Raw genomic sequence first — 12,914 nt, 5'->3', positions numbered from 1 at the left:
AGAGGTGAAGCATATGGGTGTAAGGTCCGGTGTTGCTCATGAGGCCTATACACAGTGGGTGATAAACCAAGCTGAGGAGATTGGTATGCCTTACCCCGCCATGAGATATGTATCTGCATCTATTCCAACCATGCCTTTGCCTCTACTCCCACCTACTCAGGAGATGTATCAGGAGCATCTAGCTATGGAGAGTCGGGAGAAGCATCAGTGGAAGACTAGATACTATGGGGCTGAGAACTTGATCATGACTTTGGATGGAAAAGATGAACAGAAGACTCATGAGGTGTTGACACTGAAGAAAGAGTTGGCTAAAGCGAGGAAAGAAATTGAAGAAAAGGATAGCTGCTTATGAGAGATTCCAAGAGGGCTAGGGGTGCCCGCAACTTCTATGCACGATACTGCACTTATGAGTCTGAGACTGAGTCCGAAGAGGATCCTTCCTCTTCCTATGCTTGAGGATTTCCATTTCCTGTTGTTATTTCCAGTTGTTTATGTTGTTCTACATTTCAAAGTCTATCCCTTGGCTTAGTATTTCGAAGGGAATTATCTTGTAAGACTCAGTGATGTTTGATTGTTTTGTCTGGTTTTGATGTCTCAGTTTGTTTAGCGATGTTTACAAGTTCCTAATTTGTCTAAAACCCTTCGATAACACAAAAAAGATTCTTTTTGCATATGCATTAACACATCTCATGCATCATATGCATTCATTGGTCACAAAAGACTTCTCTCGTGCTTATTGCCTCCTGGTCTGAAAAGTGGCTCGTGCTCGTAAGGTTTATCAACCAGATAGAGTTCATCAAACAAGATTTTACAGGAGAAGAAACATGGCTAACTTTGAAGAAGAAAATGCTCAGCTCCGTGCCTAATTGGCTGCTATTAAAGAAGATTTAGCTAAGGCTCATGACGCTATGTCTACTATGATGGATGCGCAAGAACAACCAGCCACATCTGTCCCAGCTTCTACTGAATTAATTCCATCCATCCCACTGTCTGCTGTGGTCTCTGATGCTCGGTTTGTTATGCCCAATGGACGCCCTTATGAACTCTCGGCTTTCTATGCTCCTAATACTGCGGCTGGTATTTCTGGTATTGGCAATCAAGGACAGATTCCTGTGACAACTTTTGCTTCTACACCTACCTCTATGCCTCAAGTGACTACCGTTGTTACCGATCCTATCATACACACTGTGCAACAGGTAATCGATGTTGACACTCCGCGTGGATAAGACCCTATAATGGAGGCTATGAGAAAACAGTTAAGAGAGTTAGCTGGAGAACTCCGTGAGGTTAAAGCTAGCCGTGGGAACGGTGTTTCTGCTAAGGCTCGTGATCTATGCTTGGTATCCCGGTTTGAGGTTCCTAAGAAGTTCAAAGTGCCAGATTTTGACAAATACAATGGAACTTCTTGTCCGCATAGCCATGTCATTCGGTACGTCCGAAAGATAGCCAACTACGAAGATAATGATGCGCTGATGATCCACTGCTTCCAGGATAGCTTGATGGAAGATGCAGCAGACTGGTATACTGGTTTAAGCAAAGATAATATTCATACTTTTGAGGAACTCACTGCTGCCTTTGAAAATCACTATGAGTTTAACACCCGTTTGAAACCGAATAGGGATTCTCTTAAGTCTTTGTCTCAGAAGTCAGATGAAACCTTCCGTGAATACGCTCAGAGATGGAGAGGAGCAGCTGCCCGTGTTTCTCCTCGACTTGATGAGGAAGAACTGACACAGACATTCCTGAAAACTTTGAAGAAGGAATATGTTGAAAGGATGATAGTCTCTGCTCCGAATAATTTTTCCGATATGGTTACTATGGGAACTCGTCTAGAAGAGGCTGTCAGAGAAGGTATCATTGTTCTTGAAAAGGGGGAATCTTCAGCTAGTGCACCTAAGAAGTATGGTAATGGCCACCATAAGAAGAAAGAATCCGAAGTAGGGATGGTATCTGGTAACCAGTCTACAACTGCCACTCAGTTACCTCTACCCTACCAATATATGCAGTACTCTCAACATCCTTTCTTCCCACCATTCTACCAGCAATATCCTCTGCCACCGGGTCAACCATCAGTGCCCGTTAATGCCATTGTTCAGCAAGTACAACAGCAGCCTCCTGCTCAACAGCAACAGCAGCAACAACAGGGTCCTCGACCCAAGACTTATTTTCCACCAATACCAATGCGGTATGCTGATCTACTCCCAACTCTACTCGCTAAAGGCCACTGCGTCACCAGACCAGGCAAGCCTCCGCCCACGCCATTGCCTCTCAGGTTCCGACAGGATCTCACATGTGAATTCCATCAGGGCGCTCAAGGCCACGATGTTGAGGGTTGCTATGCTCTGAAATATGTGGTAAAAGACCCGATAGACAGAGGACGGTTGACGTTTGAAAATAGTGTTCCTCATGTTCTTGACAACCCACTTCCAAACCATGCTGCTGTTAACATGATCGAGGCTTTCGAAGGAGTTCGTGTTCCTTGAGAAGCTCTTACTTTATATGTCCGTAATGTTGCCACTCCTTTGGTGCCACTACATGTCAAACTTTGCCAGGCTTCTTTGCTTAATCACGATCATTTGTTCAGAATGTCTTCAAAATCCTATGGGTTGTTGTGTGGTGCAAGATGATATACAAAGCCTAATGGATGACAAGCACTTGATTACCAGTGATGTTTGTGTGATTGTGCCAGTGTTTCATGATTCTCCGGCTGAAAGTGCATCTCAGGCAAGGAATGTTGAACCCTTAGTGATCAGGTTACCAGGTCCAGTATCTTATGCCTCTACTAAGGCAATCCCTTACAAGTGTGATGCAACTATGATTGAGAATGAGGTGGAAGTGCCTCTGATATCCCCAACTACGATTGATAACGTCGCCGGAGAAATTACAGCTCTGAGAAGCGGAAAAGTCCGTCCACCCTTGTTCCAAAAGAAGGTGGTTACGCCTATTGCTACGATAACTCGACCAGTCGCTCCTCCTGTTGACAAGAACGCCGGCCCATCAGGCCAATCTATTGAAAAGTCTGATCTGGACGAAATTCTGAGGCTTATTAAAAAGAGGGATTATAAGATTGTAGACCAGCTGCTGCATACTCCGTCAAAAATATCCATCTTGTCTCTACTCTTGAGCTCAGAGGCTCACATGAAAGTGTTAATGAAGGTACTGGAACAGGCCTATGTTGATCATGAATTATCCGTGGATCAGTTCAATGGAATAGTGGGTAACATTGCTGCTTGTAATAACTTGGGATTTGGTGACGATGAGCTCCCCGAAGCAGGGAAACACCACAACTTAGCTCTACATATCTCAGTGCACTGCAAGTCTGACATGATATCCAATGTGTTGGTGGACACTGGATCATCCTTAAATGTAATGCCCGAGTCTACATTGACACAGTTGGGTCATCATGGAATTTCTCTAAGGGGAAGTAGCTATTTGGTTATGGCTTTCGACGGATCTCGTAAAGATGTTCTTGGAGAAGTAGATCTGCCAATTACCATTGGTCCTGAGACGTTCCAGATCACTTTCCAGGTCATGGACATCAATGCTTCTTACAGTTGTCTCCTCGGAAGACCATGGATTCATGACGCTGGGGCAGTAACTTCTACTCTGCACCAGAAGCTCAAGTTTGTGAGGAATGGTAAGCTTGTCAATGTACATGGTGAAGAAGCGTATCTGGTTAGCCAAGTGTCATCTTTCTCTTGTGTTGAAGCAGGGTTTGCTGGAGGGACGTCATTTCAAGGCTTGACTGTTGAAGGTGCAGAACCCCAAAGAGCTAGTGCTAGTATGGATTCATTGAAAGACGCCCAGAAGGCTGTTCAAGAAGGGCAAGCTGTTGGCTGGGGCAAGGTGATACAAATTGTGGAAAACAAGCGTAAAGAGGGCCTGGGATTCTCCCCGACCTCAGGCGTTTCAACAGGAACTTTCTACAGTGCTGGGTTTATCAATGCTATTGCTGAAGATGCTGCTGAAAGTAGTTATGTGCCTACATTTGTTGTACCAGGAGGCACTGTGAGAAATTGGGAGGCCATTGATATTCCTTTAGTCATGCATGCTTCCATGTAATGTGTCTTGTTGCTCATGTTTTTCTTTGTTTTCAAAATAACAATCCTTTCGCTCTGCCCAAGGCGAAAGTGATATCCCTGTAAGGGCATGTTTGTTTCGGCATTGCCGTTATCAATAAAAGTTGTCGTCTTTTCCGCGACTCTTTGTTTTTGTACTTTTTAGTTCCTTTTTCTTGGAAATAATGGTAATGTCAGAAAAAACCAAAACATCTGTATTTTCTTATTAATTTCAAAAATCTGCATGAAAAACATTTTCTAAAATCATCCCAATCATATTATGCAGATTAAACCATAATAAACCCGTTGAACACAGTGACCCTACAGTTCCTCCAAACTTTGAATTCCCTGTATATGAAGCTGAATATGAGGAAGATGATGAAGAGATACCATATGAGATCACTCGACTGCTTGAGCAAGAAAGAAGAGCCATTCAGCCTCACCAGGAAGAGATTGAGCTTATCAACCTGGGTACTGAAGAGAACAAGCGAGAGATCAAGATTGGTGCTGCACTTGAGCCAGAAGTGAAAAAGAAGATTACTCAGCTTCTCCGTGATTATCCAGATGTCTTTGCATGGTCATATGAAGATATGCAGGGTCTAGATCCCAAGATTGTGGAACATCGGATACCGACAATACCTGAATGCCCTCCTGTCAAACAGAAATTGAGAAGGTCTCGTCCAGACATGGCTCTTAAGATCAAGGCTGAAGTGCAAAAGCAAATTGATGCGGGTTTCCTCATGATAGCTGAATATCCTGAGTGGATTTCCAACATTGTACCAATACCGAAGAAAGATGGGAAAGTTCGAATGTGTGTGGATTACAGAGATTTGAATAAAGACAGTCCAAAAGATAACTTTCCATTGCCTCATATTGATGTGCTTGTTGACAGTACTGCCCAATCCAAAGTGTTCTCTTTTATGGATGGTTTCTCTGGCTATAACCAGATACGGATGTCACCTGAAGATAGAGAAAATACGTCCTTCATCACTCCGTGGGGAACGTTCTATTATAAAGTGATGCCGTTCGGCTTGATAAATGCGGGTGCTACCTATCAGAGGGGCATGACAACTCTGTTTCATGATATGATTCACAAAGATATTGAAGTATATGTTGATGATATGATTGTGAAATCAAGTGATGAAGAGCAGCATGTCGTGTATTTGAAAAAGATGTTTGAAAGATTAAGAAAGTACAAGCTGCGGTTGAATCCTAACAAGTGCACATTTGGTGTAAGATCTGGAAAGTTGCTAGGCTTCATTGTCAGTCAAAGAGGCATTGAAGTTGATCCTGACAAAGCCCGAGCCATCAGAGAAATGCCGGCCCCTCAAACTGAAAGGCAAGTCAAAGGTTTCCTCGGACACCTGAATTATATTTCAAGATTTATATCTCACATGACTACTACCTGCAGACCAATTTTCAAATTGCTCAGAAAGAATCAGCCTGTTGTATGGAATGATGAATGCCAGGAAGCTTTCGATAGCATTAAAGAATACCTGTTAGAACCACCTATCCTTGCCCCGCCAGTGGAAGGAAGGCCTTTGATTATGTATCTGTCAGCGCTAGATGATTCCGTGGGTTGTGTTCTCGGTCAACAAGACGAGACTAGAAAAAAAGAACATGCTATCTACTATCTGAGCAAGAAATTCACCGACTGTGAGACTCGATATACAATGCTTGAAAAGACTTGTTGTGCTTTAGCTTGGGCTGCCAAACGCCTGCTTCATTATATAGTGAATCATACAACTTAGTTGATATCTCGAATGGATCCGATCAAGTACATCTTTGAGAAGCCTGCTGGGAAGATTGCACGTTGGCAAATGTTGTTGTCTGAATATGATATTGTGTACAAAGCTCGGAAGGCAATCAAAGGAAGTATCCTTGCAGAGCATCTTGCTTGTCAACCTCTTGATGATTACCAGCCGATTAAGTTTGATTTCCCTGATGAAGAGATTATGTATCTGAAAGCAAAGGACTGCGAAGAACCACTGATCAATGAAGGGCCGGATCCCAATAGCAAATGGGGATTGGTATTTGATGGTGCTGTCAATGCTTATGGTAAAGGGATTGGAGCCATTATTGTAACTCCGTAGGGGCACCATATTCCCTTCACTGCTCGAATAACTTTTGAATGCACGAACAACGTGGCTGAATATGAAGCATGCATCTTGGGCGATGAAGAGGCCATTGATATGAGAATTAAGCTACTCAGTTACCTTTACCCTACCAATACATGCAGTACTCTCAGCATCCCTTCTTCGCACCATTCTACCAGCAATATCCTTTACCACCGAGTCAACCACCAGTGCCCGTTAATGCCATTGCTCAACAAGTACAACAACAGCCTCCTGCTCAACAGCAGCAACAGCAACAGGGTCCTCGGCCCAGGACTTATTTTCCACCAATACCAATGCGGTATGCTGATCTGCTCCCAACTCTACTTGCTAAGGGACATTGTGTCACCAGACCAGGCAGGCCTCCGCCTAATCCTTTGCCTCCTAGGTTCCGACAGGATCTTACATGTGAATTCCATCAGGGCGCTCAAGGCCATGATGTTGAAGGTTGTTATGCTTTGAAATATGTTGTGAAGGATCTGATAGACAGAGGAAGGCTGACCTTTGAGAATAGTGTTCCTCATGTTCTTGACAATCCACTTCCAAACCATGATACGGTTAACATGATCGAGGCTTTCAAAAGAATTCCTGCTCCTCAAGAGGATCCCATGTTGGATGTCCGCAATGTTGCTACTCCTTTGGTGCCGTTACATGTCAAACTTTGCCAGGCTTCTTTGTTCAACCACGATCACGCTTCTTGTTCAGAATGTCTTCAGAGTCCTATGGGCTGTTGTGTGGTGCGAGACGATATACAGAGTCTGATGGATGATAAGCACTTGATTGCCAGTGATGTTTGTGTGATTGTGCCAGTGTTTCATGATTCTCCGGCTGAAAGAACACCTCAGACAAGGAATGTTGAACCTTTGGTGATCAGGTTACCTGGTCCGGTATCTTATGCCTCTACAAAAGCAATCCCTTACAAGTACGATGCAACCATGATTGAGAATAGAGTGGAAGTGCCTCTGGTATCCCCAGCTACGGTTGATAATGTTGCTGGAGAAATTACAGCTCTGAGAAGCGGAAAAGTCCGTCCACCCTTGTTCCAAAAGAAAGTGGTTACACCTGTTGCCACAATAACACCACCAGTTGCTCCTCCTGTTGACAAGAACACCGGCCCATCAGGCCAGTCTATTGACGAGTCTAATCTGGACGAAATTCTGAGGCTTATCAAAAGGAGCGATTATAAGATTGTAGACCAACTGCTGCAAACTCCGTCAAAGATATCCATATTGTCTCTACTCTTGAGCTCAGAAGCTCACAGGAAAGTGTTAATGAAGGTACTGGAACATGCCTATGTTGATCATGAAGTCTCTGTGGATCAGTTCGACGGAATAGTGGGTAACATTACCGCTTGCAATAACTTGGGGTTTGGTGATGATGAGCTCCCCGAAGCAGGTAACTGAGTAGCATTAGCAGATTGATGCGGGTTTCCTCATGACAGCTGAATATCCTGAGTGGATTGCCAACATTGTACCGGTACCAAAGAAAGATGGGAAAGTTCGAATGTGTGTTGATTACAGAGATTTGAATAAAGCCAGTCCAAAAGATAACTTCCCATTGCCTCATATTGATGTGCTTGTTGACAGTACTGCTCAATCCAAAGTGTTCTCTTTTATGGATGGCTTCTCCGGGTATAACCAGATACGAATGTCACCTGAAGATAGAGAAAAGACGTCCTTCATTACTCCATGGGGAACATTCTGTTATAAGGTGATGCCGTTCGGCTTGATAAATGCTGGTGCAACCTATCAAAGGGGTATGACAACTCTGTTTCATGATATGATTCACAAAGAAATTGAAGTGTACGTTGATGACATGATTGTGAAGTCAGGTGATGAAGAGCAACATGTTGTGTATTTGAAAAAGATGTTTGAAAGATTAAGAAAGTACAAGCTGCGGTTGAATCCTAATAAGTGCACATTTGGTGTAAGATATGGAAAGTTGCTAGGCTTCGTTGTCAGCCAAAGAGGCATTGAAGTTGATCCTGACAAAGTCCGAGCCATCAGAGAAATGTCGGCCCCTCAAACTGAAAAGCAAGCAGAGGGTTCCTCGGACATCTGAATTATATTTCAAGATTCATATCTCACATGACTACTACTTGTGGACCAATTTTCAAATTGCTCAGAAAGAATCAGCCTATTGTATGGAATGACGAATGTCAGGAAGCTTTCTATAGCATTAAAGAATACCTGTTGGAACCACCTATCCTTGTCCCGCCAGTGGAAGGAAGGCCTTTGATTATGTATCTGTCAGTGTTAGATGATTCTGTGGGTTGTGTTCTCGGCCAACAAGACGAGACCGGAAAGAAAGAACATGATATCTACTATCTGAGCAAGAAGTTCACTGACTGTGAGACTCGGTATACAATGCTCGAAAAGACTTGTTGTGCTTTAGTCTGGGCTGCTAAACGCCTGCATCATTATATGGTGAATCATACAACTTGGTTGATATCCCGAATGGATCCAATTAAGTACATCTTTGAGAAGCCTGCTGTTACTGGAAAGATTGCACGTTGGCAAATGTTGTTGTCTGAATATGATATTGTGTACAAAGCTCAGAAAGCAATCAAAGGAAGTGTCCTTGCTGAGCACCTTGCTTATCAACCTCTTGATGATTACCAGCCAATTAAGTTTGATTTCCCTGATGAAGAGATCATGTATTTGAAAGCGAAAGACTGTGAAGAACCACTGATCAATGAAGGACCAGATCCCAACAGCAAATGGGGATTGGTGTTTGATGGTGCTGTTAACGCTTATGGTAAAGGAATTGGGGCCATCATTGTAACGTCGCAGGGGCACCACATTCCTTTCACTGCTCGAATGACTTTTGAATGCACGAACAACATAGCTGAATATGAAGCATGCATCTTGGGCATAGAAGAAGCCATTGACCTGAGAATTAAGCACCTTGACATCTATGGAGATTCTGCACTTGTTATTAATCAGATAAAGGGTGAATGGGAGACTCATCATGAGAAGCTGATCCCTTACCGTGACTATGCAAGATGTCTGTTGACATACTTTACCAAGGTTGAGCTGCACCATATCCCTCGGGATGAAAACCAGATGGCTGATGCTCTTGCTACTTTGTCTTCCATGTTTCGTGTGAACCATTGGAATGACGTGCCCGTAATCAAGGTGCAGCGTCTCGATAGACCCGCTCATGTGTTTACTATTGAAAATATGCCGGATCAGGTTGATGAAAATGTGAATGACAGAAAACCTTGGTACTATAATATCAAACAGTTCTTGCGAAATCATGAATATCCACCTGGTGCTTTCAACAGGGATAAAAAGACCTTGAGAAGATGGGCTAGCAGATTCCTGCTGGACGGAGAAATCCTATACAAGAGGAACTATGACATGGTCTTGTTGAGATGTGTTGATAAACAAGAAGCTGAGAAATTGATGCATGATGTGCATGACGGTACCTTTGGAACCCATGCTACAGGACACACCATGTCAAGAAAACTGTTAAGAGCCGGCTATTACTGGATAACTATGGAGCGTGACTGCCACAGACATGCCAAGAGATGCCACAAATGTTAAATTTATGCTGGCAAGATTCATGTGCCTCCACATGCCCTCAATGTTATCTCTTCCCCGTGGCCTTTCTCTATGTGGGGCATTGACATGATCGGAAGAATTGAACCAAAAGCTTCTAACGGACATCGTTTCATTCTAGTGGCAATTAACTATTTCACCAAGTGGGTTGAAGCTGCTTCCTATGCAAATGTAACCAAGCAAGTGGTAGTGAAGTTTATCAAGAATAATATCATCTGTCGATATGGTGTTCCCAACAAGATCATCACTGACAATGGTTCCAATCTGAACAATAGCATGATGCAAGCTTTATGTGAGGAATTCAAGATTGAACATCACAACTCTTCTCCTTATAGACCTCAGATGAATGGTGCAGTCGAGGCCGCTAACAAGAATATCAAGAAGATTGTTCAGAAGATGGTAACTACTTACAAAGACTGGCATGAGATGCTACCTTTCGCCTTGCAGGGTTACCGTACTATAGTGCGCAGTTCAACTGGGGCAACTCCTTTCTCTTTGGTATATGGTATGGAAGCAGTTCTCCCTCTGGAAGTAGAGATTCCATCTCTTCGGGTGATCATGGAAGCAAAATTAACTGAGGCTGAATGGTGTCAAAGTCGGTATGATCAGTTGAATTTGATTGAAGAGAAACGTATGGATGCTATGGCTCATGAACAGTTGTATCAAGTGCGGATGAAGAATGCGTTTGACAAGAAAGTTCGACCTCGTGAATTCAAGGAGGGCGAACTTGCATTGAAAAGAAGGATAAGTCAGCAACCCGACCCAAGGGGCAAGTGGACACCTAACTATGAAGGTCCTTACGTTGTCAAGAAGGCTTTCTCTGATGGTGCTTTGATTCTTACACACATGGATGGTGTTGAAATTCCAAATCCTGTAAATGCCGATATAGTCAAGAAATACTTTGTCTAAAAAGAAAAGAACAACGTGGTAGGTCGAAAACTCGAAAGGGCGGCCTAGGCAAAAATGCGCTTCCCGGTGGATCGAAAACCCGAAAGGGCGATCCAGGCAAAAGTTAGGGACAAAAAAACAATGAATATGACAAAGCTCGCTGAGATTGTACACAACTCAGGCAAGAATGAGCGTCTCGATGAGCCGAAAACCCGAAAGGGCGGTTCATGCAAAAATGAGATTGATAATAAAAGACAAGTAACTATATCTGGCAAATCACCATCACCCCTTGGGGCATCTGCAACTGTCAATGATCGTCTTCATCAAAAGCTTCCGTACTTGTGAATTCAAAATTTCTATGAAATGTAGCGGTCATCGTGTTCAATGTACCACCAACCAATAAAATTACCATTTTCCAAGCTTTGTAAATCCGTGGAGTTATGCCTTTGGCTGACTTTCACTCCTCTACATCAATTTGAGCCTGTGCTGTTGTTTGAAACTCTACTTTCTTGCTACTTTCAATGTTATATACAAAATATTTTCTTTCTATTTGATAATGTCAATATCCGAAACGAACATCTTTGAAAATTAAAAAAAAAAACCTTTTTCTGTCTATTTTGAAAGCAAACCTGAGCAATAAGGTACATTCCAGTGAAACATGCATGAATAAATGAGTATCAATGTCTATTCCAATACGTGTTACAAGCAGGTTGTTCCCCAAGATGATTTATGGTCAATGGCAAGAATGAAAAAACAGAATGGAAATTTGAAAAAAATGCAAAATGAAAGGCTCGCTAAGTCAAAAACCCGGAAGGGCGGCTTAGGCAAAAATGAGCACCCCGCTGATTGACAACCTATGAAGGCAATTCAGGAAAAAATGGGGCAATGAAAAGAATCTATCCCCGGTGAATCGAAAACCCGAAAGGGCGGTTCAGGCAAAAATGGGATTGAAAAATGAAAGATGAAAAATGAAAGAATGAAAGAATAAAAAGCATTGACCATAGATACGAACGTCCGATGTTTACCCAGCACAGACACGCCTAACAACGGCGACCTGTATCAAAGAATCTTCCAGGGTTCCCTTCTCTACAAGTTTTATTGCCTTCAGCCATGGTTTCAATACGTCTTTCAACAACGGTCTCTCCAAAGAGGATTTCCATATGAATATGTTATAGCAGGAGCCACTACGTGCCCAATATTCCAATGTTTTGTCTGTCTCTGTGAAACTTCTCTGTCAAACTACAAACCAATCATTCATTTCAGGCATTCATACATGCATAATCATGCATTTTATGTGCTCATACATTTAATGATCTTGTTAAACCATACATACATGTTGCATTTCCAATCTCCACTTTCAATTCAGTTCAATCTCAACTTTCGATTCAACTCAATTTCAATTTCCAATTCAACTCAATTTCAACTCTCCAATTCAATGTCTATGTCTCTGTGAAACTCTCAATTCAATTCAAAATCTATGTCTATGACTTTGTCTATGTCTCTGATTGTTTTCAACTTTCAATGTCTCTTTTAATATCAACTTTCAATGTCTCAATCAGTGCTAATTCACTCTCAATTTGCTTTTGGGCCAACAACAATGGTCATGTCTATCTTCAAATCAAATCAATCTCAGTCTACCCTCAATTTGTATCTGATTAAATCAAACCTTCAATGTATCTTGCAATATGTCTTATTATTGGTCAAGTGGCTAGTTCGATCCAAAGAACAGCTTGTACCTGCTTATATGCCTATGGTTCCGGTCAAACGACAAGTTCGATCCAAAGAACAGTTTGCACCAATATACATGATGTGACATTGATCAAGCCGCAAGTTCGATCCAAAGAACAGCTTGTATCAGCCTTTTGTCTGTACCTCCAGGTCAAATAGCAAGTTCGATCCAAAGAACAGTTTGTACCTGCCTATCTGTTTGAATCTTCAACCAAGCGACAAGTTCGATCCAAAGAACAGCTTGTATCTTCCTATATGTCTATGTCTCCGGTCAAGTAGCAAGTTCGATCCAAAGAACAGCTTGTACCTGTCTTGTACTTCTATTCCCGGGTCAAGTAGCAAGTTCGATCCAAAGAATAGCTTGTACCCATCTCTTGTTTGTATTTCTTGGTCAAGTGGCAAGTTCGATCCAAAGAGCAGCTTGTACCTCTCTTTTGTCCCCTGGTTTGTCTACCCTGTCAATGTCTACCTAGATCCCCAGTGATAAGACATGCCCTGTAGAATCCATTTGTTTGTCTTGCATTCATAATCAAAATGTTACATGGCATTAATGTTTTTGAAAA

This window comes from Medicago sativa, chromosome 7 (assembly GCF_051527215.1).
Source record: "Medicago sativa cultivar Bolivia chromosome 7, Bolivia_mono, whole genome shotgun sequence".
NCBI lineage: Eukaryota > Viridiplantae > Streptophyta > Magnoliopsida > Fabales > Fabaceae > Medicago > Medicago sativa.
Note: the sequence above shows the minus strand (reverse complement) of the source record.